Source organism: Micropterus dolomieu, linkage group LG18 (genome assembly GCF_021292245.1).
Source record: "Micropterus dolomieu isolate WLL.071019.BEF.003 ecotype Adirondacks linkage group LG18, ASM2129224v1, whole genome shotgun sequence".
NCBI lineage: Eukaryota > Metazoa > Chordata > Actinopteri > Centrarchiformes > Centrarchidae > Micropterus > Micropterus dolomieu.
In genome coordinates, this window is record NC_060167.1 from 15,652,979 (window position 1) to 15,676,518 (window position 23,540).

A 23,540-nucleotide genomic window follows, 5' to 3' on the forward strand; every position below is an offset into this window, starting at 1 on the left:
CATAATGAACCTGGAGATTTGTTTTCCGCCACCTGCGTTCAGCTTTTCAACACTCTCTTTTTTGAGTTCTAACCAGCGTGGCATTTCTCCATGGAGATATTCTCTTACCAGAGACCACCTTCACCTTGGCTGGTGCAATGGCATCAATAACATTTGTAATTTTAGAATTGAAATTATCTACAAGCTCATTGACTGAGACCCATGAGAGGGCCTCAATACATTTTTCACTGGTGTTTTCAGTGATATGCCGTTTTGTGATTACCTCTGTTTGTACATTTTTGTGCACGCAGATAGCACTCTCAAAGAAAACACAGGAATGATCAGAGAGAGCAACATCAGTCACCACAACCTTGGAAATGTTCAGACACTTGGACATGACCAAGTCCAAAGTGTGCCCCTTATTGTGTGTGGACTGTCACATGTTGGGTCAGTCCATAATTATCAAGAACACAACACAGTTCTTTAGTCCTTCTGTCCTGGGGGTTGTCAACATGGATGCTAAAATCACCAACAATAACCACACAGTCAAAGTCATTACAGATTATAGACAGCAGTTCATCAAAAAAGTTTGCACAGTATTTAGGGGGCCTGTAGATATTTAGAAATAGCTCGAGAAGAGGAATTCAGCTGAAGAGCCACATATTCAAAAGAAGCAAAATTCCCATAAGACATGTTTTTGCATTGGAGGGAGTCATTAAATAAAATTTGCGTTCTCGGTTGAGACAGTCGGCCGGTCGATATCTCTGCCAGGGAATTGCTCCGGGAGGTCCCCTTTTGTCGGCTTATTGAAAACTTGCAGGGATAGCCTGCTAACCTTCCACATGGCTGGCCTCCCGACTTCGTTGTCGTGAGTTAACTCAATGAAATAAAGCTTAAAAAGAACTTGGTCGTTCTTGAATTAAAATTGTGTGACTTAACGGTCTGATAACTTCAACAAAAAGAAAATAAGATGACTTTACAAACAAGAAAAATAAATTCAATGAACGTTTGCTGGAAGACAAAGAGAGCTTTAGAAATCATGGCGCCGGACCCTTAGGTTGCTAGGAGACAGGAGCACTGGCTTCTGGTCTCAGGAGGAGGCTTCGATGTATTAACTTTTAATATGGTCCTAAAGACTAAATGCGCGTATTTTAATCAAATACCTCTCCACAATGGAACCTTAGATGTCAAACACTGGTTCCACGAGAGAACAACTGACCCTCTCACTAGGGAAGAAATGGTTATTTAACATTAAATTCGAGCTGGAAAATTAATTAAGTAGCACAGGATAATATTTCTGTATCATGTTCTTTAACAAGAAACTATATAAAACGGTGTTGAAGCATGGCATTAGTATAACCTAAATCAAAGGAATATCACTGAGTATTGAGGAAGATTAAACACTGCAAATTAACTTTCTTTATGGATTCTTTTCTACAACAACAACATGGTAATATAACTACTCAAATGGAGTGGAGAGACCTGCTAAGTAACTTAAAGATTATTTAATTAAACAAGGTAATTTATAAGGAGACAGTATTCATTTGTTCCCACAAAGGAATGTGGGCTGTCCTCTGGCGTCTGGAGTTCCTCACGCCTAGCTGTGAAAGAGAGAGGGCATGTTAAGAGTCCAAATTAATGGCTCTTTGGTGGGGTAGAGAGTCAAGACTGAAGGAGTCTTAGATGTCTGAGGTAATCTGAAAGAGGAACTTCGTTACCTTGGTTACCCTGCCCTTTTGGTCTTGGGAGTGTTTAGAGGTTGTTTAGTTTATGGCTGCGGAGGTCCTCACAGCCTGGTTCAGGTTGAGGTTAGTCCCTATGTAATGTTAATATTGTCAGTTTAACAGTCATGCATGGAGTCCGTTTATCTCAACTTCACCGGAGGTGGTAGGTTTTATGGCTGAAACTACCCAAGCAGCACTTGGGAGCGGATCAAACCTTTCACCCCCTCCTCTTTCTCTCAGGGAGAGAAAAAGAGAATTTGGGATCACCAAATTTATTTGATCTAAAATGATCCACACTGGCTGATCCACCACAAAAGCATTGACGCAAATTCTTAGCACACACAGACATTTATTACTGTCTAGCTTCGCGCTAGTGTTACTTTCGTCAGACTAAACTAAATGAAATATATTCGTCAACAACCTTTTTCCGTGACTAAAATGAGACAGTGACAATGCACTTAAACACTGACTGTGACTATCTTAACATGCAATGTTGTTGATGGAAAAATGACTAAAATGTAATTCATAAAATAAAAATGTTTGATCTTTTGTCAGTATAATGGGGAAACAATATTACAGGCCATATTTTCTCCCACTAAATTTTCACTTGAACAGTGTGTTCATTCAGCGGTATTTTTTTCTTCCTGTGCTTTGAATGCTGGCCGACTGGGGCGACTACTGGTGCGAGGGGAAAACGTTACTGTACTGTGGAGGATGTGAACTCTGGTGATGAACACCACATGCTACGGAGAGAGAGGTGCTTAGATATTTAGTCCCATTTCAAATACAGTGAGGCGCACAAAAAAACAGAGTGCCTAATTACGGACGACAAGCAATATGGTTATAAGATTTTTGGAAAATACTACGAACTTGAAGCAGCATATCAAAACCGGGAATTGAGGTAAGTTAATGTCTCCTTTGCAATAAAAATGAGAACAAAGCCAACATTCAAATTTTACAAAACAGTTTATCTATATGTGAGATGAGTGAAATAAAGACCACCGCCAAGCAAAAGTACTTCTTAAACGATGAAATCTGTAGAAGCTTTGAGTACTAAAATCATCGTTAGTTGCAGCCCTAAACCCTACGTAAGGATAGAAAATAACAAAAAAGTTTCATGTGCTGAAGCCCTTCAGGCCAAAGAGAATTAGATCAATGTTGGGCAAAAACAGTCAACATCGGAAAAGTGTTTGAGTAACGGAGAGACCTACTTTCTTTTAGACATTACAGTAAGGAAAATGATCCAGAGTTGGCTTTCATCCTAATGGAAAGGTAAACTAACATTACTGTAAAGAATGTGAAACATATTGTGATTTTGAGTTTTAGTTGGCTAAAGTTAGATAAAATTAGCTTGCCGGCTAACCAGTTGCTAACATCGTCCACTGTAAAATACTATAGTAGTAGTTAAGTTATGGCTTGCCACATTATACTCTACCAGCTAACGTGATCCATATTACCATCCTGTATAACCGGTATGTCAACGTGTTGATTTTAGTCTGCAAGAAATGATGTAACGGTACAAAGCAAACGTGGAACAATTTATTTCTAAAACAAACAGTTAGTATGCAAGGCAGGTGCAGCCAGCTTGATTAGCATTGGTCTGGTATTTTTGTCTTAATAACGTTCAATTTAGATGAATTGTTGTTTTACCGATACGCAGGTACACAGCTCCTTTGCTGGTCTCAGGGGCTGTAACTTATGTGTAATAATACATTATACATATAATATAAAATGTGATATCCGTAAGAAGATTTTATTAATTAATACATACACTGTGTGGAGTCCATGTTTCCATGCACTCACAAAAAAAAGAAAAAAGGAAAGAAATGGATAACTGGCTTACTTACCACAGCTTAACATACACTTACAGGTCATTTTATTATTAGGTACACCTTGCTAGTACTGGGTCGGACCCTCTTTTGCCTTCAGAACTGCCATAATTCTTCATGGCAACCTTTCAACAAGGTGTTGGAAACATTCCTCAGAGACTTTATGATATGATGATGATATTATCACGCAGTTGCTGCAGATTTGTCGGCTGCACATGCGAATCTCCATTGGAGTACAGTGAACTCACTGTCATGTTCAAGAAACCAATTGGAGATGATTTGAGCTGTGTGACATGGTGCATTATCCTGCTGGAAGTAACAATCAGAAAATGGGTACAGTGTGGTCATAAAGGGATGGACATGGTCAGCAACAGTACTCAGATAGGCTGTCGTGTTTAAACGATGCTCAGTTAGTACTAAGGGGCCCCAAGTGTGCCAAGAAAATATCCCCCACACCATTACACCACCAACCTGAACAGTTGATACAAGGCAGGATAGATCCATGGTGTTGTTTACACCAAATTCTGACCCTACCATCTGAATGTTGCAGCTGAAATCGAGACTCATCAGACCAGACAACGTTTTTCCAATCTTCTATTGTCCAATTTTGGTGAGCCTGTGTGAATTATAAATTGTGTTTCCTGTTCTTAGCGGACAGCTGAGCTTAATGGTCTCCTGCAGCTGCAGCCCATCTGCTTCAAGGTTCGACGTGTTGGGCCTTTAGAGATGGTATTCTGCATACCTTGGTTGTAACGAGTGGTTGTTTGAGTTACTGTTGCCATTCTGTTATCTCGAATCAGTCTGCCCATTCTCCTCTTGAACTCTGACATCAATAAGGCATTTTCGTCCACACAACTGCCTCTTGCTGGATGTTAGAGCTGCAGCTAACGACGATTTTAGTACTCGAAGCTTCTATAGATTCCATCTATCAATCAGTTCATCAATGCATCATTTAAGAAGTACTTTTGCTTGGCGGCGGCGCCCCTCACCAAGGTATTGGGATCAGCTGTGTACGTTGTAGATGATAGATATGGAGGGATTATTGGGTCAGGACTAAAACTGAAAGTCGAAATCAAAAACTAAAAGTCGAAGTCGAAAATGAATTTGGTATTTAGGATTGGGCATTTTGTATTTAAGATTGGGAATTTGGGGATTTAGGTTTGGGGGATTTGGGGATTGAGGATTGAGTCGTGTATGCAAATGAGGAGGCATGACCCAAAGGAGCCGAGAGGGTTTGGAACGGCTGAGGCACAGAGGCACTTTATGGACTGCAGGGAGAGCTCTGACTGCCAGCACACTGCCATGAAAGCAAGCAGAGGGAGAGCAGGGCTGGAGGGAGGACTATCATTTATAATACCATAACTAAAAGTGTACAGCATTTCTGTCCATGTTGCATCACACACAAAGTCAACAGTGAAAGGAATGCTATCCATCTGACAAGAAAGCAGCGGACAGTGCAGCAGGTAAGATATGATAACATTAGCAAGTTAACTATATTAGGCTAACTGTTGCTGACATGCATGAGTTACGTATTGTTGGAACATGCAGGTTTTAAATGCGGCTATTAACCCTGCTGTGGGCTATGTGTATAAACTGTAAAGATAAGGTGTAGAAGCTGTGTTTCTGGGTAATAGCACCATGCTGGGCAGGTGACGTGTGTGTTTACAGTGTGTGCTTTGAAAAACAAAACAGTACAGCTATAAAGTTTCAGCCGGCAGACCTAGTATGGTATTATTACTACACACTTACGGATGCAACGTTGAGGCCTGATAGACATCCGCTAATCAGAAACAGAACACTACCTGCATCATTGCCGATGTCGTTTGACCAGGGAGTGAATGGTGATTAATGCGATTGTCATCAGTGATTAGTGTTTGTTTTTGCCCCATGTTCAGCTACATCTACACACCTGCACTGGGTTGCACTAGCTCTGTATTATGTGAGGTTAATGGGTTCTCAGGTTCATAACACAGGCACCCCCTTACATGTTGTTTAGAGTGTATCAGTGGTGTTTGTTTTTTTGTTTCTTCATGTATTGTTTTGTGATACTTTTGCTTTTTGGTATTGTTTAATTATGTATTGTGCTCCAGTGTCCTGTACACAAGCGGCATTGTGTCACAGTTTGTCGTGGTGAGGCAGGTAGGTGGACCCAAATGCAGGACAAGTCGTGCGGAGCAGGTACAGTTCAAAAGTTTGATTAAACAAACAAAAGGCAAGCGCACTTACAAGCAGTGGCCGAGTCCGAAGAAGAATCCGCAATGGAAAGGGAAAACACAAAATCCAAAATACAGGCCGACAGAATTACAGGCAGATATCCAAAACAGACAGAGCGTCTTCACACCACAAAAAACTGCAATGACCCGACAAAGACCAGATGGAAACACCAGGTATATATACAAGGACTAACGAGCAGGGAAGGAGCAACACAGGTGACAGACATGAGACTAACGAGACACAGGCAGGCAGGGAGAGAGTAGACGGGAGAACAGAGAGACAGCCAGGCAGAGGGTTGGGTATGGACTAAATGGAGTTCCAAAGTCTTTAAACATCTACAGATAGTCTTCAAAATGCATGTAAAATAGATTTAATTTGAACCTAGACAAATCTGTTTGATTCATAATGTCATCTTCAGTTATTTTGTAGGGGCGGCTGTGGCTCAGGAGGTACAGCGGGTTGGCCGTTAATCGGAAGGTCGGCGGTTCAATCCCTGGCTCCCCCTGGTTGCGTGTCTAAGTGTCCTTGGGCAAGATACTGAACCCCGATTTGCCCCTGGCAGCTGTTCCGCCAGTGTATGAATGTGTGTGAATGTTAGTTTCCGTTTGAGCACTTAGGCTCAGTGTATGAATGTGTATGACTGGTGAATGCAGATGTACTGTAAAAGCGCTTTGAGTGGTCGAAAAGACTAGAAAGGCGCTATACAAGTACGGAGCATTTATTGCCACCTGTATGTTGTACCCATCAGCTAAATAAATCCAATGCAACATACAGAAGGATATCAGCACTTTATTAAACAATGAATGTGCTTCACTGAATCAAATGTAATAGTGTTGAATCATTAATACTTCCGCCACTACAATTTTTTAAGATAAATGAAATGGTCCGTGGCCACTGGATTAAAATGGAGACTTCGCTCTTTATTTACTCATTGCCATGGTGAATTGTAGTTTTCTTTTCATTCCCCACTTACTAACTCAGTGAACACACTCAGGGTTGATTGAACTAGTTTTAATTAGCTGTTTAAGAACTGAAAACACGGTTTCACATCACAGGCTCAATCAACTCAGAGCTCCTGCCTCATCATCTCTCCTTTGCTTCCTAGTGTTTTCTTTGTGACTAAGATTTTTGTTTCTTGTACCTCAGGATCACCGCCTGCTCCTCTGCCTCACGTTTGCCTTCTGCTGGACAGTCAGCCATGTGTCCCCATTCGTCACTGCCCACGTCATCTCGTCTGACATTATTCACAAACTTCCTTCAGATGCATTCAGATCTCCAATCCTAGTCATCTTTTGTTCATCTAATGCCCCTACACCATCACAACACTGTGGGCACAATGCATCATATACTACATATACCTCATCAAGAGGTGATAAAGCATCTAAACTCCTCCACCTGCTTCCTTGACCCACATTTTTTTTTCAAAGAACCCCTTAGACCTATCTGTGATAAGCAACTACAGACCAATCTCCAATATCCCTTTTCCTAGTAAAATATTTGAAAAGGGTGTCTACAAACAACTACATAATTACCTGTCCCTCCACAATCTATATGATGTGTATCAATCTGGCTTCAGGACCAACCGCAGCACTGAAACAGCTTTGAAGTAGTCAGTGATCAAAAGAGCAACAATGCTGCAAACAAACCTTCTATCCTTACATCCATATGTGTGTAGTAATAATACCATACTAGGTCTGCCGGCTGAGACTTTATAGCTGCGCTGTTATGTTTTTCAAAGCACACAAACACTGTAAACACACACGTCACCTGCCCAGCATGGTGCTATTACCCAGAAACACAGCTTCTACACCTTATCTTTACAGCTTATACACACAGCCCACAGCAGGATTAATAGCCGCATTTAAAACCTGCATGTTCCGACAGTAACGTAACTCGTGCATGTCAGCAACAGTTAGCCTAATATAGTTAACTTGCTAATGTTATCATATCTTACCTGCTGCACTGTCCGCTGCTTTCTCGTCAGATGGATAGCATTCCTTTCGCTGTTGACTTTGTGTGTGAGGCCACATGGACAGAAATGCTGTACACTTTTAGTTATGGTATTATAAATGATAGTCCTCCCTCCAGCCCTGCTCACTCCCTCTGCTTGCATTCATGGCAGTGTGCTGGCAGTCAGAGCTCCCCCTGCAGTCCATAAAGTGCCTCTGCGCCTTAGCCGTTCCAAACCCTCCCTGCAGCCTTTGGGTCACACCTCCTCATTTGCATACACGACTCAATTCTCAATCCCCAAATCCCCAATCCCCAAATCCCCTAAACCCCAATCCTAAATCCCCAAATGCCCAATCCTAAATGGCTAAATGACTAAATGCCCAATCCTAAATACAAAATGCCCTATCCTAAATACCAAATCCCCAATCCTAAATACAAAATGCCCTATCCTATACCAAATTCATTTTCGACTTTGACTTTTAGTTTTTGATTTCAACTTTTAGTTTCGGATTTTGACTTTTAGTTTTCAATTTCGACTTTTAGTTTTAGACTTTTAGTTTTAGTTCTGACCCAATAATTGCTCCATAGATAGATATTTATACGTCCTTTTGGAAATTCAGTGTGTCATACAGCAAACATCAGACCAGCAACATCAACAGACCAACAACCAGACAACTGCTTTACCAACACAAACATCACCCGAGTGCTATACAAGTTATACTAAGGTGCAACTCCCCGACAGCCAGTTAACTCATGACTCGCATACAGTAGACAGACTGTAAATTAACAGAATTGTTGTTTTCTTTTAGGTAGAAATAATCCCATACTTCGGACACGTCCCTCGCTATTTTCTCTCACTTCCTGCACTTTGCAAACAGCGCCATCAAAATCATGTCGTGTTCACGCAGGTAAGCGCGATGTGCAAGAGGAATAAATGTCTGTGCGTAACAGTGTGCTATTTAGTTATATGGATTAAATGAAGCCTTTTTTAGTAATCGAATAACTCAATTTAATTGATGAATCATTTCAATCTACTGGATATTTTCTCTTTTTCGGACCATTCTCTGTAAACCCTAGAGAGGGTTTTGCACGAAAATCCCAGTAGATCAGCAGTTTCTGAAATACTCAGAACCGCCCGTCTGGCATAATCATGCCACATTCAAAGTCACTTAAATCCCCTTTCTTCCCTATTCTGATGTTTGAACTTCAGCAAGTTGTCTTGACCACATCTACATGCCTAAATGCATTGAGTTGGAGCCATTTGATTGGCTGATCAGCTACCTACAGAAAACTACCTTCTGTCCACTCTGATGGGCCAATTCATGTTGAGTTCCCCGATTTGGATTTTTCATCAACACTGGTGCCAAGTAAACTTTCATCTTGTTATCTTCAATCCTCTCTGCTAGATTGTGCGATCAGAGAATTTTTTGGGACCTATTTTCCACTCAGTCAAGGTCATTCATTTCTTTGAATGTTGTGACTCCAAATGCTTTATTTTTTGTTCCTGGCCACTTAGTGAGAGATTATGATAGTATGATGATTTTTGTATTGCATTAGCTTTATGGCTTGTTCATGAACATCAGAAGCAATTGCCTCATATTTTCTGTCCATTGAAGCCATCTGATCAGCTTTGTTGGCGAGGGAGTTGATTTTCCCAGTTTGCATGGATACAATAGCAGCTTTCAAAGTGACGAGCTTAGGAAGCACAAATCTGTGATGTATCAATGTGATTCAATTATTCATATTTGAGCTGAGGGAGCTCCTTTGCCTTTAATAAACACAACAGATATTGGGGAGTGTGAAATTACAGAGAGCGTTGCTCTGTTATTTGACAGTGAAAGAATGAAGTCATTTGTCAGGGGAGGTGTGCACTCAACTGAGAATAATAGATGATAACAGAGTAGAACGCACAGCTTTGTTGTTAAAGGCCAGAAACAAATTCTGTGAAGGGGCCTTTTTGATGAACCAAAGCGGTGGTGAAACGTGCCCCCGTGACAGATGGAAATAATGTGTTTTACCAGTAAGTCATAGCAAGCATTTCAGTAAGCAAAATAGAGTAACAGTTAATGGGTTCATATTTAGTAATTTTGCCATTCTCATTAGGACTGAAACGATTCATCAATTAATAAAATGCATCGACACAAATTCTTTGCATCAATGCTTCGTTTAATCCATGTTACTTTACAGCACAGTGTTTCGCAGGGACATTTATTACTATCGCACATCGCGCTTATGCTGTGAACACCACGTGATTATAATGGAGCTGTTTGCAAAGTGGAGGCAGAGAGAGAAAATAGAAGGGACAAAGAAGAAAGTGTCCAAAGTATGGGATTATTTCAAGCTAAAGAAAACAACAACTGTGTAATGTTACCGTCCGTCAAACATAAAACCAAACTTATGTCGCCTCCGCAACAGCACCTGAACAAAAAGCAGCCGGTCCACAGACAAGGTAACAGTAACAGCAACTTTAGCATTTTACTGAAATCCTGATTGATTGTTGAGTTGAAGGCTAGCCAAAGTAAGCCGCAGACCTCAGATGAAAATGTACACACGTGAGTTTGTTGTTCTCGTTTTTGGGCCATAAATTGTAACCTCACAGTCATTGCGTGTTGGGGAGCTGCACCTTTTAACTCACCTCCAGCTCTTTCTGTAGCTCAGACAATCCCTGGTACCTGCGTGTGCTAATCCATCCTTTCACCCATATTCTTTGTCTTTATAATTGCCATCTTTATAATAACAAACAACAGCTGTATCGTGTGCAGGATCGCTCATTTCCCGTTTCACATTTCCTGTGTGTTTTCTTGACAAAACGTGGTTTGGAGACCAGCGTGTGACACAGCCGCTGTCAGTTCGTTTAGTGTAGTGTGTGTGACCCCCTGTCACCGATCTGTCACGTAGTGTGAACGCCACAACGACTTTGCCGTTGCGCCAAGCAAAAGTACTTCTTAAACGACGCATCAATGAATCGTTGAAATAATCTATTGAAGCTTCCAATACTAAAATCATCGTTAGCTGCAGCCCTAATTCTGATATTTTAATGGTATATCATATGTAATGGTTAAAGTTGTTATTGTAAGTTGCAGCAGTTACAGTACAGTATTTTACTTTTATTTCTTATTTTTCATGTGCAAAATGTCATTCTAACAACAGCAGCAGTAAGTGTGAACAAGAGTGTTGTAGTTACTAGAGGGCTCCAGCAGGGGAACCTAAAACTGTTGAGCTGTGTTACGGTGCACCTCGCTTCCTCCCTTCAGTCATTACCATTGCCCTTCGTGACAACTGTGAGGGGGGTGAATTTTTTTATAACTCACCTGTTTAAATTATATTAAGTCTTAAAGTTCTGCATTATTAGGGGCGCCATTAGCTGCTGCCACTGCTAGCACTCGGTCCGCCGTCTTTAGCCTCACTCAGCTACACGGAGCTCTAAGGCTCAGCCTTTCGGAGCCTTTTGGACATTTCTACATGCAGATACCGGATGAATAATGGCAGGCTGTGCAGTTCATTGGAGAGAGAACCTCCAGGAAATCCGTGTTCTACTTGGTGAGTGAAATTCCTGTATTTTATTTATGTGTTAACATTTAACAGGTAGCGCTTGTTAGCTTAATTATCAGATTTAAAAACCCTCATTACTCCTTCAATCAAAGAGCAAACATTTCAAGTAAATAACAAAGACAAATATCATGAAACATAATCTTTTACAGTAACTTTTCACTTTTTCACAGTCCAGAGGTGCAGAACCATGGTAAAACAAATAATTGTGAGCTGCTAATAACATGAGGGACAGATGTGGCATTTGATAAAACAAATAGCACAGCTGCACACAGCTTTGCAGAGGGCATACATCCAACTAATGAGATAGTGTGATTACCTGGAAAAATGAAGGCTACTGTAGCCTAAGCCTAGTTCACACTACACGATTTTTAGCCTGATTTGCCACTCTGTGAGCTCGGCGACTATTAGGCTGCGGTCGCCAGTTGTTACGTGTGAACTACTCAACAATGCATCAAAACGGCTCCCTGACACATTTCTGACACATCACTGATATCTGCCAGATATCTAGCATGCCAAATTTCTGGAGAAGTCAGCCAACTCGACATCCACATCCAGCCAATGAGAGCAGGCAGCTGGCAGAGCAGGCTACTTTTTCACTGCAAAACACATTTTACTCACCTCCAGCTCTCTGTAGCTCAGACAATCCCTGCAACCTGCGTGTGCTAATTCATTCTTTCACCCATATGCTTTGTCTTTATAATTGCTGTCTTTATAATAACAAACAACAGCTGTTTTGTCTGTAGGTTTGCGTCATTTCCCGTTTGATATTTTACATGTGTTTTCTTGACTTTGGAGACCAGCGTCGGGTGACAGAGCCGCTGTCAGCTCATGTAGTCTGTGACCCCCTGTCACCGATCTGTCACGTAGTGTGAACGCCACAACAAATTCAAGACTCCCATCACAAGACGGCAAGTTGTGTAGCGTGAACAGCACAGCCATCGGCTGACGCTGAAAGTCGTGTAGTCTGCACGAGCCTTAACTAACGTTGATCCTTCATCACTGATACTGCCTCATAACACAAAAGACATAGGCCTAGCATACCAGTTTTTCTCCTTGAAGCACAAATATGTATTCACTTTCCCACCATTCATGAAATTGCCTTCCTTCTGCATAAATTTTTCTCGTCTTGGACATTTAGGGATTGTTTGTATACATTTCTCATCGCCACTTGTTGGAAAACTACCGTAGTGGGTGTGGAAACATCGCAATCTAATTGCGGGATGCTGTCTCGGGTCACAAAATAGAGATGCACTGCGGGAGATGTAGTTTATGGATGTATAGACTTTTATTTTAGGACAATCATGTGTCACGCTGTGTGCCTGCCTGCCTGGTTTAGTTCTTAGTTTTGTTATTTCAGTCTCTTCTGTATCTGTTATGTAGTATATGTTGTTGTTTGTCTGGTTATTATCCGCTCACTCTACCGGTCTGTGTGCTTGATTAGTCCCTCATGTCTTACACCTGTGTTACCCCTCCCAGATCGTTAGTCCCTGGTGTTAAATGTTTGCTGTTTCTGTTCAGTCTCTGTCCGGTCATTGTCATGTGTAGTGTTCACACTCTTGTTGTGTTTGTAAGTGAAGCATCCTGCCTGTTTTCTGCTATTTTGGACTTTCCAGTCAACTAAGTGTAAGCCTGTACCTGTTCGCATTTGGATTAAATACCCTGAACGGCATCTGCTCTGCCTTGGTGTCTTGCATTTGGGCTCTCACCTCCGAATTGTGACATCATGAATCTTTAAAGCTTTCGTGTGCCACATAAAATGACGTGACGGTCCAGATTCGGCCTTGAGTTTGACAAGTGCCCTTAACCTAGGAACAGGTCACCATTTGAAATATGAATATGCATGTCTTCTCCTTACGCCACTGCTGAAAACATGTTCTTACAAAATGCAACCTCTGTATTTCTTGACATTGATTTGGAAGGATTTTTTTTTCTCTCAAATTATTTCACTTTACCATAATCACTTGTCTGTTTTAGAACAACAATTTCATTTTTAAACTGTGTGCCTTTTATTAATTAGTTAGTAAAGTGGAGCAACAGGAAATGTGGAAAGACAGAGATGAGGCTGATAAGTAACAAAGGTCAAAAAGACTGGACCCCGGATTTCACGGTCTGTCTTAGACCCCTGGGCCACTTGGATACCTTATTGACTGTTCCAATCAGTTTGCAACTGAAAGCAGGCAGGTCTGTGAAACATTGGATTTCACTGCATGCATAAGCATGCAAATGGGGCTCTAATAAGGGTGATACTAGCACAAAGGGTTTGGGGGATGGTGTTATTATAATATTTAAAAAGTAACCAGTTCTAATTTTATTTTACATCCACTGTGCCAACTGACATTATTGTGGATACTGCTGCAACTGGTGGGTATGTTGTGTTTACTTGGTAAAACCATCATTAATATAAACATGACTCTAATGTGGTGTGTGTGTGTGAGATATGTAGGCTTATTAAATTTTGTTGGTATTGTGTGGGAGGGGTGGCTGTCATGTCGTGCACCCATATTCAGCTTAAGTGCACACAGCATGCACATTGCTGCAGCTCCTGTTTTCACCCTATGTGTTGTACGCTCTTGAGCTACAGAGTGATGCATCTTACTTGTACAAAATCTTTATTGGGAGTTGCACATGCGCAGTTCCCAGGTAAGGACTACTAGCCAATCAGAAGGGCGGGTCGTAAGAAACAAGGTAGTGTGATCCAAATCAAAGCCGCTTCAGACTGCGACCGTAACCTAGCAGATGGTATAAGTTACTCTCAAGTTCACAATCACACAACATCATTGTTCCACATCTTACCATAAACCACTACAAAATCACCATATTTCAACTCAATTTTACATAAAAACTGGCCAAACAATTTGAACGTTTGCTCAGTAGTTTTCACATCAGGTGTAACATTAGCATTATAGTTATAACTTTAGCTGTGTTAGCCAACATTTACAACAACTCCGCACTTGAACAGAATAGAATAACTCAGAATGTAAAGAAGATTGGAGGTATGAAAACCTTCCAGCTGTGTTTTCCTCTGCTGTTGTTGCTGCAGCGGTCTGTGTGACGGCAGGAGCAGAGGGCTCTGTAAGCGGGCAGCTGGCCGGCCTCACACACTCCTGTCGTGTTTTCACGTTACATTTTAGGAGCCCTCAGCTGGCTTGGAACCTCAACGGAGGTGAGGTGATACGAAAAAAGTACCTGGAAGCAGGTACAGGTACAACATTTCTACAATGGAAAACCAAACAAAGGCGAGTCCAGCCAAGTCGAGCTGGTACTGTGCAGTGGAAAAGGGGCTTAACTAAAATCAAAGGGCCTCCGCTCAGACTAGCTTGGTTTGAGGGCGTGCCTGACCCCCGCTAGCCGCTTGGCAAGCTTTATGTTGCATTTTCATTGTGACGTCACAGTGAAGGAAGGGAAACGGCTGGACTACAAACGAGCTGTTTTTAAGCAGTTGAGAGCAATACTTTCTGTGGGAGATGGGAACTCCCTTTGGGCTAGACTTTGGGCTTTTTCACTTTGAAAACCTGTAACATGCAAAAAAAAGAGATATTACTCAATAAAGGAGAGGGGAAATAATACCACCTCTTTAAATTAACGCTAAATGCAAAACCATTTCCATATGCTGATGTGATTCATCATTTTGCTCTTTACTTTCTCTGTGTGCATCTCTCTCAACAGCAGCCCATCCAACAAACATGTTATTGCAATGTTCTTTATTGTTCCAATAACAAACAAAAATGTCCCTATTTGAGTTTCTGCGATTTTCCTGTAGATGCAGAAGTACGTGCCTGTTGGGTGAAAGCAATCAAGAGAAATGAGGTGAGAGAGACGAATCCGAATGAATCGAGGAGCAGTGCAGTCTATATTCCCCTCAAATGATTGGGATACAGGTAGGAGGACAGTCTTAAACCTGATTAAAAATATATATAATAGATAGATAACCAAAAATGTATCATGACCATCAAGTATATCAACATATTACACACCTCTAGGAAGAGGCTCACAAGCTTGTGAGTCAGTTTACCAGCGAGCAAGAAAGCTTCTTGGTGCTGGTGGCCTGCGTGACTCCCAGGAGATGCCTGTCCCAGGGGACAGCACAGAAGAGGATCATGACTATGCCTGCCATCCATCTCCTGGTTAGTATTACAAAAAGAGTCTTGGAGAAAAAATATTTGTATTCAGAACAGCTGGACCTGCTGTGAAGACTTTTGCTGCCCATCCAAGAAGCTTTTTCAGTTCTACTGACTGGTGGGGATATCTCTTTGGGTGGTACACTTATGACATTAAAATGGTCAGACATTGCAACATCTTTAAGTATTTTTCACAGCAAGCCCAGTAACTCTGAATGCTACTACAAGATATTAGCATTACCTGGATGACTGAGAACCTCCACAGACATTACAGTGTAACCTTAATTTGATTTTTTCGCTTTACATCATAAGAGAAGAGTCAAGGATTACTGTTAAGCTCCAGGAAAAACGCCTAAAATAACATACCATAAATAAATCAGTAATCTCTCCTCAACCATTAGGCCTAGATGCATATTTCTGGTCTCTTCTGAAAGGTCAGAAGCTAAGGATTATTAATCCATTGTATCTTAACATATTTATTTTACCATTACAGACTACATGGAGATGAAATACAGAAAAAATATGATATTTTCATGCAATAAACCATCATAAGTTAGATTATAATGCACCTGAATATCTTCAAATACACCCGGAATACAACAGTTATTACACAATCTTTCAAAAAATATACCAGGCAAATGTCCATGTTTTAGCCTTATTTACTGTTTATATGTTCACTTTTTCTTCAAAACACTATTTCTCTCCATACAACCACGTTCCAAATAACATAAAGCTTCCAAAACATTGAAATATTGATAAAAAAAAAAAGTCAATATATATGACCAAAAGCACTCCCATGCTTTACAGGCGACAGCTTGAGAACGGAACATCCTACCCTTCGTATTGAAGAGACGAATTGATTGATATCCTGGATGTCTGTGTAGCTCCTACGGATCGCCATCAGAGGCCGATAAAGACCGCCTCCGGCAAAGCAAACTCTTCTTCTCTACTTCAATCTGACAACAGAAACGAAACTTACAACCTCACCCAGATGGTGACGGTCTCTGTTGACACAAAGGGCCGCTGTTTTTGGACGGAAACAGCTAGAACAGTGAAAATCGATTATGTCCCCTGTATCGGGCAAGTCCGTTACCAAGTGGTTGCAAACTGTTAGTTAAACACAAATTGTTGGAGTGAGTCAGTGTACCAGACCGGTGAAGGGATAGATAGAATAGGTCGATAGATATTGTAGAAGGTTTGCGATTGATTTAACTGTATAGCGAAATAAAGTAGTTTTTTTAATACATGGGGTGGCTGCTGTATTTTGTTGTTTATTTTGATACACTTAAAATGAAGGTATTTGGTATCTTATTTTAAAATACATTTTGATGTATCACTGATTCCAGTAGTGACCACGGAGGAGGAGAATGTATATAGAAACCTCTTGAAACAAACATACTACTCTCCCTTAATCAGTTAGCAAACAATAAACAAGTTAGTTTTATGTAACATGTTAGCTTTATATAAATGCAACCAAGTTTATATTTGCATTTGCAATTTCATCCCTTGACAATACTGCAACAACGTGATGATTTTGGATGGTCATAACTCAGAAGTCTGACTCACTTGAAATTTTATACTATTCATCCTTGTGCAAAACCCTAATACTCCCTTACAGGATTTTTTAAATGTATTTCACTATTACCATGTTTATTGTGATGAAGATCTGGATCCAGTTGATCCAGACAGAGTAAAAAATGAATGAATGAATATTAAAATAATAAATTTAGAGGATTGCACACCCTTGGAAGGCTATGAGAGCTCTCTATTCAGTAATAATTTGTTCTTCTTTGTCTTCATTTATCATCTCATTTCCCCTTCTTCTCTTTCCTTTTAAATTCTTTATGCTTCTTCCCATTTCCCCATCCATGGCTCCACATTTATTTATCAATTTCCCCTTCTCGTTCTCTTGTCAGCCCCTGCCTTCCCTCTATTCTACCATCTCCTTTTGCTTTTCCATTTCCACATTCCTGTAGTACTCCCTCCCTCCTGACTGTATGCCTCTTTCCACACATCAGCCTCATGTTCCTTCCCTCTTTGCTCTCGATTCTCATCTATCTCCCTCTATTCCTCCATGTTCATCTCACCTTTTCCTCAGACCTGGGCAGCACTGCAAAGTAATTTATCAGCTAGTGAGTCCTGGGCCAAATCTGTCACTATAGACATGCCAGTAGCAGCACGAGTGATTTCCCACCTGGACCATGGACACTTATAATCACATCCTCAGGGACATAAGTAGACACAGGGTGAAGAATAACAGACATGTGGTGAAAAAGAGGGAGAAGAAGGCCATTAGGTGGGGACAAAACCCCTAATAGAGTTGGATATGAATTAATTAGGCGCTTAAGTTGGCCAAGCAGGAAGTTTAATAAATGTCCTTAGTGTTGACATTTGATTGGCTGAAAGTGTTTCTTCAACTATTCTTTTTTTTCTAATTTTAGCACACAAAATATACAATGTGGGGTCTTATTTAACAAATGTGTCAGTTGAAAAATAGGAACGTCTTCTTCAAAATGTCTGTGTGAACACCACATCACACTACAACATACAGTCCAGTATATATATATTACATTAATGCAAGATATACATGAGCTTAATGCATAAGAGTAACCCTCCGTATCACCTTGGCCAAATCCCACTGGGATGGTGGCGAATGTGTCCGTCCACATGCGAACATTTGAGTGTGTACCTCATGTGTGTTGACTTCCTTTGATTGAAGGGAAAGGCGACCTCCCCTGTCAACCTGCGTGCAGCATTTAGAAAAAGACTTATGTCCACATTACGCCCCAACAGGTTCCTTCCTGATTAAGAGATGGCAGATGGAGAGATGGACGGAGGGGTGACAGAACAGACCTTGCATTCATTATGTATCTGGATGTGGCGCTGACAGCTCTGATGACTGACGGGAAGAGGTTGTGGAGAGGCGAGGAGCTGGGTAAATTCTGTGACCGCTGTGCCTTTTTTCACACTGACTGTATAAAAATTGTGCTCATTCGGAAGATGGAAAGAATTTTTGAGCTGTCAGGCCTTTGTTTGGCTCTAAAATGCACTATGAAACACCCTTTCTCTAAACTACCAGTGTGCGTGTAGGTTCCACAACATAGTAATTCACTTGAAAACATTGGCTGAATCACTATGCTAACTATAGATAGCGATAAAAATTATAGTAAAATTATATTGAAATGGTCTGTATGAGTGATTTTTGCATGTTTTAGCCCATTAACTACAAATTGCATATACCACATTACTGCTGACCATTTTTCAAAGTATACTATAAATGTTTCCTGCCTTCTAGGCAGCCACTGGCTTATTTCTGGGTAGTATGGTATGAAATTACATTATAATCGCGCCAGACTTTGATGCCATTGTACATACTATACATGTTTTACATGTTTGACTCTTCACTACTGTAGTGTTGTATTTAAATGTGATATTTACTCCAATTTTATTGTTAATAAGTGAGTGTGCTATGCTTAAAAATTATATTTATCAACACTGAAAGAAGCAGACACTCATGACAACATACGTTGCAATATGTCATTGCATTTAAGCTTTGAATCCTCTGAACACTTTACCATGCCATGTGCTGTACTCCTTACCTACTACTGCTGTAAGTGCTCCAAGACAGTTTTATGGAGGGAATACTGTCCCCACTGTTGCACCCCGCTGGGTAACTCTGGGGCTTTATTCCCTGCTGATACTCCTCTGAGCACTGCTTCACTTCATCGAGGTCAGAAAAAGCTGCTTGTGTTACAGACTTGCGTGTGATGTTGTTGGTCTCTTTAGTCAGCGCAGTAAGGGACAAGCTCCAAACACTGCTGAATGTTTAATTGTTGTCCTGCAGATGTGCTTGTACACTATGCCATGGTGTCAACTGAATTCTAGAGCCTGCTATTGCACTGCTGCCATCTACCTAGTTATGTGCAGTATTTGCATTGGTATTAATTGTGAATTAAGTTGTTTTAGTGGGTGAGTTAATTCTCTTGATGTTCAGGACGTGTCATGATGTTGTTGATTTATGTACTGGTGATACATAAATAGTAATTGCACTTGCTTTTGGGGTTCTGTTGGCTCACTGCAAAGTAAGATAGAGAGTAATCTTGTTTTCTGGCTTTAGAGGTGTAAACATGACTGTTTTTCACACAGCCCATTCACATACCTGCAGATATTTACATGTAATATTGGCTTCTCATACTGGCAACTTGACATGGCGCAGTCACACAAAATATGAAAGAAGTTACAATTACATTTTCTCCACATATCTTATAATCAGCTTTACTATTCTTAAGAGCAGTCACACCTAAACTGCTTGTATGGTTCATGCCATAAAAACTATTGTCATACATATTCATGTACTAATTAACATCTGCTACTTATCAATTCTGCATTGTCTGCTTCAAATTCTAAATTTGTAATTTTAATATAAGCAAGTGAATAATCTTCTCAGGGCTTAAAGTTCTGCAACAGCAGTCCGTGTGTATTTATTGATATAATAATGTGTTTCCGACTAAATATTTTGCTGGATTGGATCATCTGGACCTTTGGCAACGTAAAAAGGCCATTTTTATCAAAATATAATCCAGCAGTGGAATATGGCTTCACAAATAAGTGGTGTCAATTTTGATTATATGCAGTGCTTGAAGTGGGCAGGTACCAGTACATCTACATTTTACTCTTTTCACAAGCTGCCGGTTGCTCTTCTCTGCCCTCCATATCATGTTCTCTTTTTGACGCTCACCTGTTCCTGCTCTCTCCTGCCTGCTAATCTCTGTCGGCGGAGAGAGAGCAGGGAGAATCTTGGGTGCCTTTCATGCAGCCATGTGCATAAAGTGGCTCGTCAGAGTATAGTGTTGTAGTACTCGAGACCGGTCTTGGTCTTAAAACCACTTTTTGATGGTTTGGTCTCGTCTTGGACTCGACCGCATTTGCACTAGGTCTTGTCTCTGTCTCGGACTTTGAGGACTCGGGATTTTATTTCAAGACCAGTCAAGACCATAACTTTGGGAATATCAATAAATTGCTTTTGCATTGTCTGATTTGTTAGCATCCTAACTTTGACTGGAAGTAAAACATTGCTTCAAATGCAACCAATAACCCTAATTAATGATGTCACCCCTCCCTGCGATGCTTACGTTGATTTCAGCTCTTAGTGTTTGCATGTGGGTGTTGTAATGGGAAAGTGGATCTTTCAGATCAATTTGTGAAGTACCTATGATCTCCTTCCACATTTTATTGCGTGCCCAGCAATGCAGGGAACTGGTCTTGGTCTCGACTGCTCTCAGCCCTTAAAAGTCTTGGTCTTGTCTCGGTCTCAATAAACTCCGGTCTTGGTCTTGACTTGGTCTTGGTTTGGACGGTCTTGACGACAACACTATCAGATTACCTTTTTTTTTACGTCAAAGTTATTAAAAAAGGCTGGCGCGTTACAGCAAACTTAAGAAATGTTGAACTGGTTCAGAGACACTGTTCTGCGTGAATGATTATTGATGAGTTACTAGGCTACTTACGCTGGACTCACACAGATATAATGTGTGTGCCACGTTACACACTGATTATAGATGGTGGCAGAAAATTTCACCAGAATGCAGGAAATGAAGTGTTTATTGCTCAACATGTTCTGTGGGAGAACCCCCCCAAATCATATATTTCCACATTGAACATTTCTACTACTTTTCAACACAAAGTAACATTCTTGCCCCCTAACCCTCCATCTTTGTCGTAACTCCTGAACACATTTCAGGCACAGAAACTTTTCTTGCATTAAGCCCTGTCTTCTGCATCAGTGATATGTGTCTCACCCTTAGAATATCAGATTGATTGCTAGGTTCAGATTCATTCATCTAATTTTATTATTATATTTCCTTCACTGTCTGAGCTACCCAGCAGGGGAAGGGTCAGACTGCAGAAAGCTTGGCAGAAGTAGTCCAGCATGTTGACAAAAAGTCAAATGCGGACATAATTTCCTGCCAAACAAAAAAATGAAAAAGATTGTACTGTCCCACCAGATCTGAATCAACACACCATGAGATGGACCCTCACCCTCTACCTTAAAAAAATAAAGACCTGTTTTGTAAAAGTTGCTACTCGGAGACACATTTTGGATTATCAATTACACTGAGCACCTCTGCAGGTCTTGAAGGTTGCCATAGTGACTGCCTTGCTGCAGATGAGATTTGAGTCTGTTATGTAAAAAAGGACCTGACTCTAGATAAGAAAATCATATTATGGAGGCACAACAAAAATTATAACTTCCTTCAACTGCTGCACATACACTAACCATGATAACCTTGGACAACTCTCCCTTAGATGGCTTCTAAAAGTATTAAAATTAAGTTACATTATATAATTCTGCCAACAGCTGATTAATGCTCTGCAAATATGAAGTGAGGCTACAGTAATGACTCCAATATTTTTGTCAGTATTTCTTCAGTGGTGTAAAATGTGTCTTCACAATGGTGTGTCTGTCTGTGTGTGTGCCTGAGCAATTGTGCGTTTATGTCAGCCAGACGGGACCATGTTCAGCATCTGTAATGAGGTTGGAGAGTGTGTAGAATGTGGATTCAAAAGGAAAGTTGAGAATCTCCTTAAGGTCAGAGGTTAGACTGGAAACCAGTACAAGCGGGGCCTCATTACAATGATGCGGTCAGCTTGCAGCAGAGGCAGAATATGTGTATAATATGAATACTGACCTCATCTTTAGAGCACTTTAATCTTTCCTACCCACACGTCTTAAGATGTTAGTGCCTAAAACCTTTAGGGGTGTTGGTAGATAGACACATTTTTAACCACCTCCTTACTCACTTTATTCAAATCAAAGATATGAGATTGGCATCTTCTCTTCTGACTAAAGAATGTTAATGAGCATATTTACCAAAACATTGAACTATTCCTTTAGCCCAATCCAGAAGGCTCCAGCAATGTGGGCTGCTAACAGAGCTATTATCCCTAGCTTGAATGCTAACACTGGGACTATACTTCAGAACCGGGTTTATTGCCAATTAGGTTTAAAAGTAGAAGAAAGTTGCTTAAACCTGCATTATTTTTTAGGCCGCTTGGCAGCAGGAACAACATTACACACATTAAAAAAGGTGGTATTATGCTCATTTTCAGGTTCAAAATCTTATTTAGGGGTTGTACCAGAACAGGTTTACATGGTTTAATTTTCAAAAAACACCATATTTTTTGTCATACTGCACATTGCTGCAGCTCCTCTTTTCACCCTGTGTTGGAAGCTTCATTTTTAGCTATGGAGTGATACATCTTGTCTCTAAATGATCTTTGTTGGGAGTTACACATGCGCATTTCCTAGTTAAGGACTACTAGCCAATCAGAAGCAGAGAAAGGCGGGTCAGCCAAAAGATGGTAAACAGCTTCGATTCAGCTGTAGGCTACATGTTGCTGACCCAGGTTAGCAATTTGGATTGGAGCAAGAGTTTCAGAGTGGTGAGTTATTAATCTGTAACAAAAGTATCTTTCATCCATAAAGTTTTAACTGAGGTCTGTCTCTACATCACAGTAACAACTTCTTGTCCATTGACTGCTTGGAGGGTAGCTAGAGTTTGGAAGGGAGAGGGAGGTGTGCTGCAGCTCAGTGTTTTTCCACCAGTGTTTTTGAGGCCGTCTCACAAGAAAGGGAAGTAAAGGCTGGACTACAAACGAGCCCAATATTCGATTCAAGTTCACTATATCAACTTAAAAAGCGATAATATGTTAAAGAGGTCGTATTATGCCTTTTGGCTTTTCCCCTCTCCTTTATTGAGTTATATCTTTTTTGTGCATGTAACAGGTTTGCAAAGTGAAAAAGCCCGTTTGTAGTCCAGCCCTTCACTTCCTCACTTCACTTACTTTTGACATCACAATGAAAACGCGTCATAAAGCTTGCCAAGCTAGTCTGAGCGGAGGCCCTTTGGCTCGACTCGTCTTTGTTTGGTTTTCCATTGTAGAAATGTTGTACCTGTACCTGCTTCAAGGTACTTTGTTTCGTATCACCTCACCTCCGTCGAGGTTCCAAGCGAGCTGAGGGATACTAAAATGTAATGTGAAAACACAACAGACTGCTCATTGGTCAGAGAGAATATTCACTATTCACTGCATCATCATTGCGTGCACCAGACAGAGGCCAGCAACAGAAAGTTTTATATTTTACAGTTTTCGTATGGAATTTCATCACTAAA

General features: G+C 40.7%; 1 protein-coding gene and 1 long non-coding RNA gene across 4 annotated transcripts in view; both read left to right on the forward strand.

The window, feature by feature from the left end:
• The window catches only part of mars1 (methionyl-tRNA synthetase 1), a 41,729-nt gene that overhangs the window by 14,276 nt on the left and 3,913 nt on the right, over positions 1-23,540 (forward strand). The gene's annotated exons all lie outside the window — the stretch shown is intronic.
• Positions 11,181-18,418, forward strand: LOC123957031. Of its 2 annotated transcripts, none has more exons than XR_006821700.1 (4): positions 11,181-11,236; positions 15,009-15,126; positions 15,229-15,372; positions 18,160-18,418. It is a non-coding gene; the product is annotated as an uncharacterized LOC123957031 (long non-coding RNA). The 2 variants fall into 2 exon arrangements; XR_006821701.1 differs by lacking the exon at positions 18,160-18,418 and adding an exon at positions 16,174-16,312.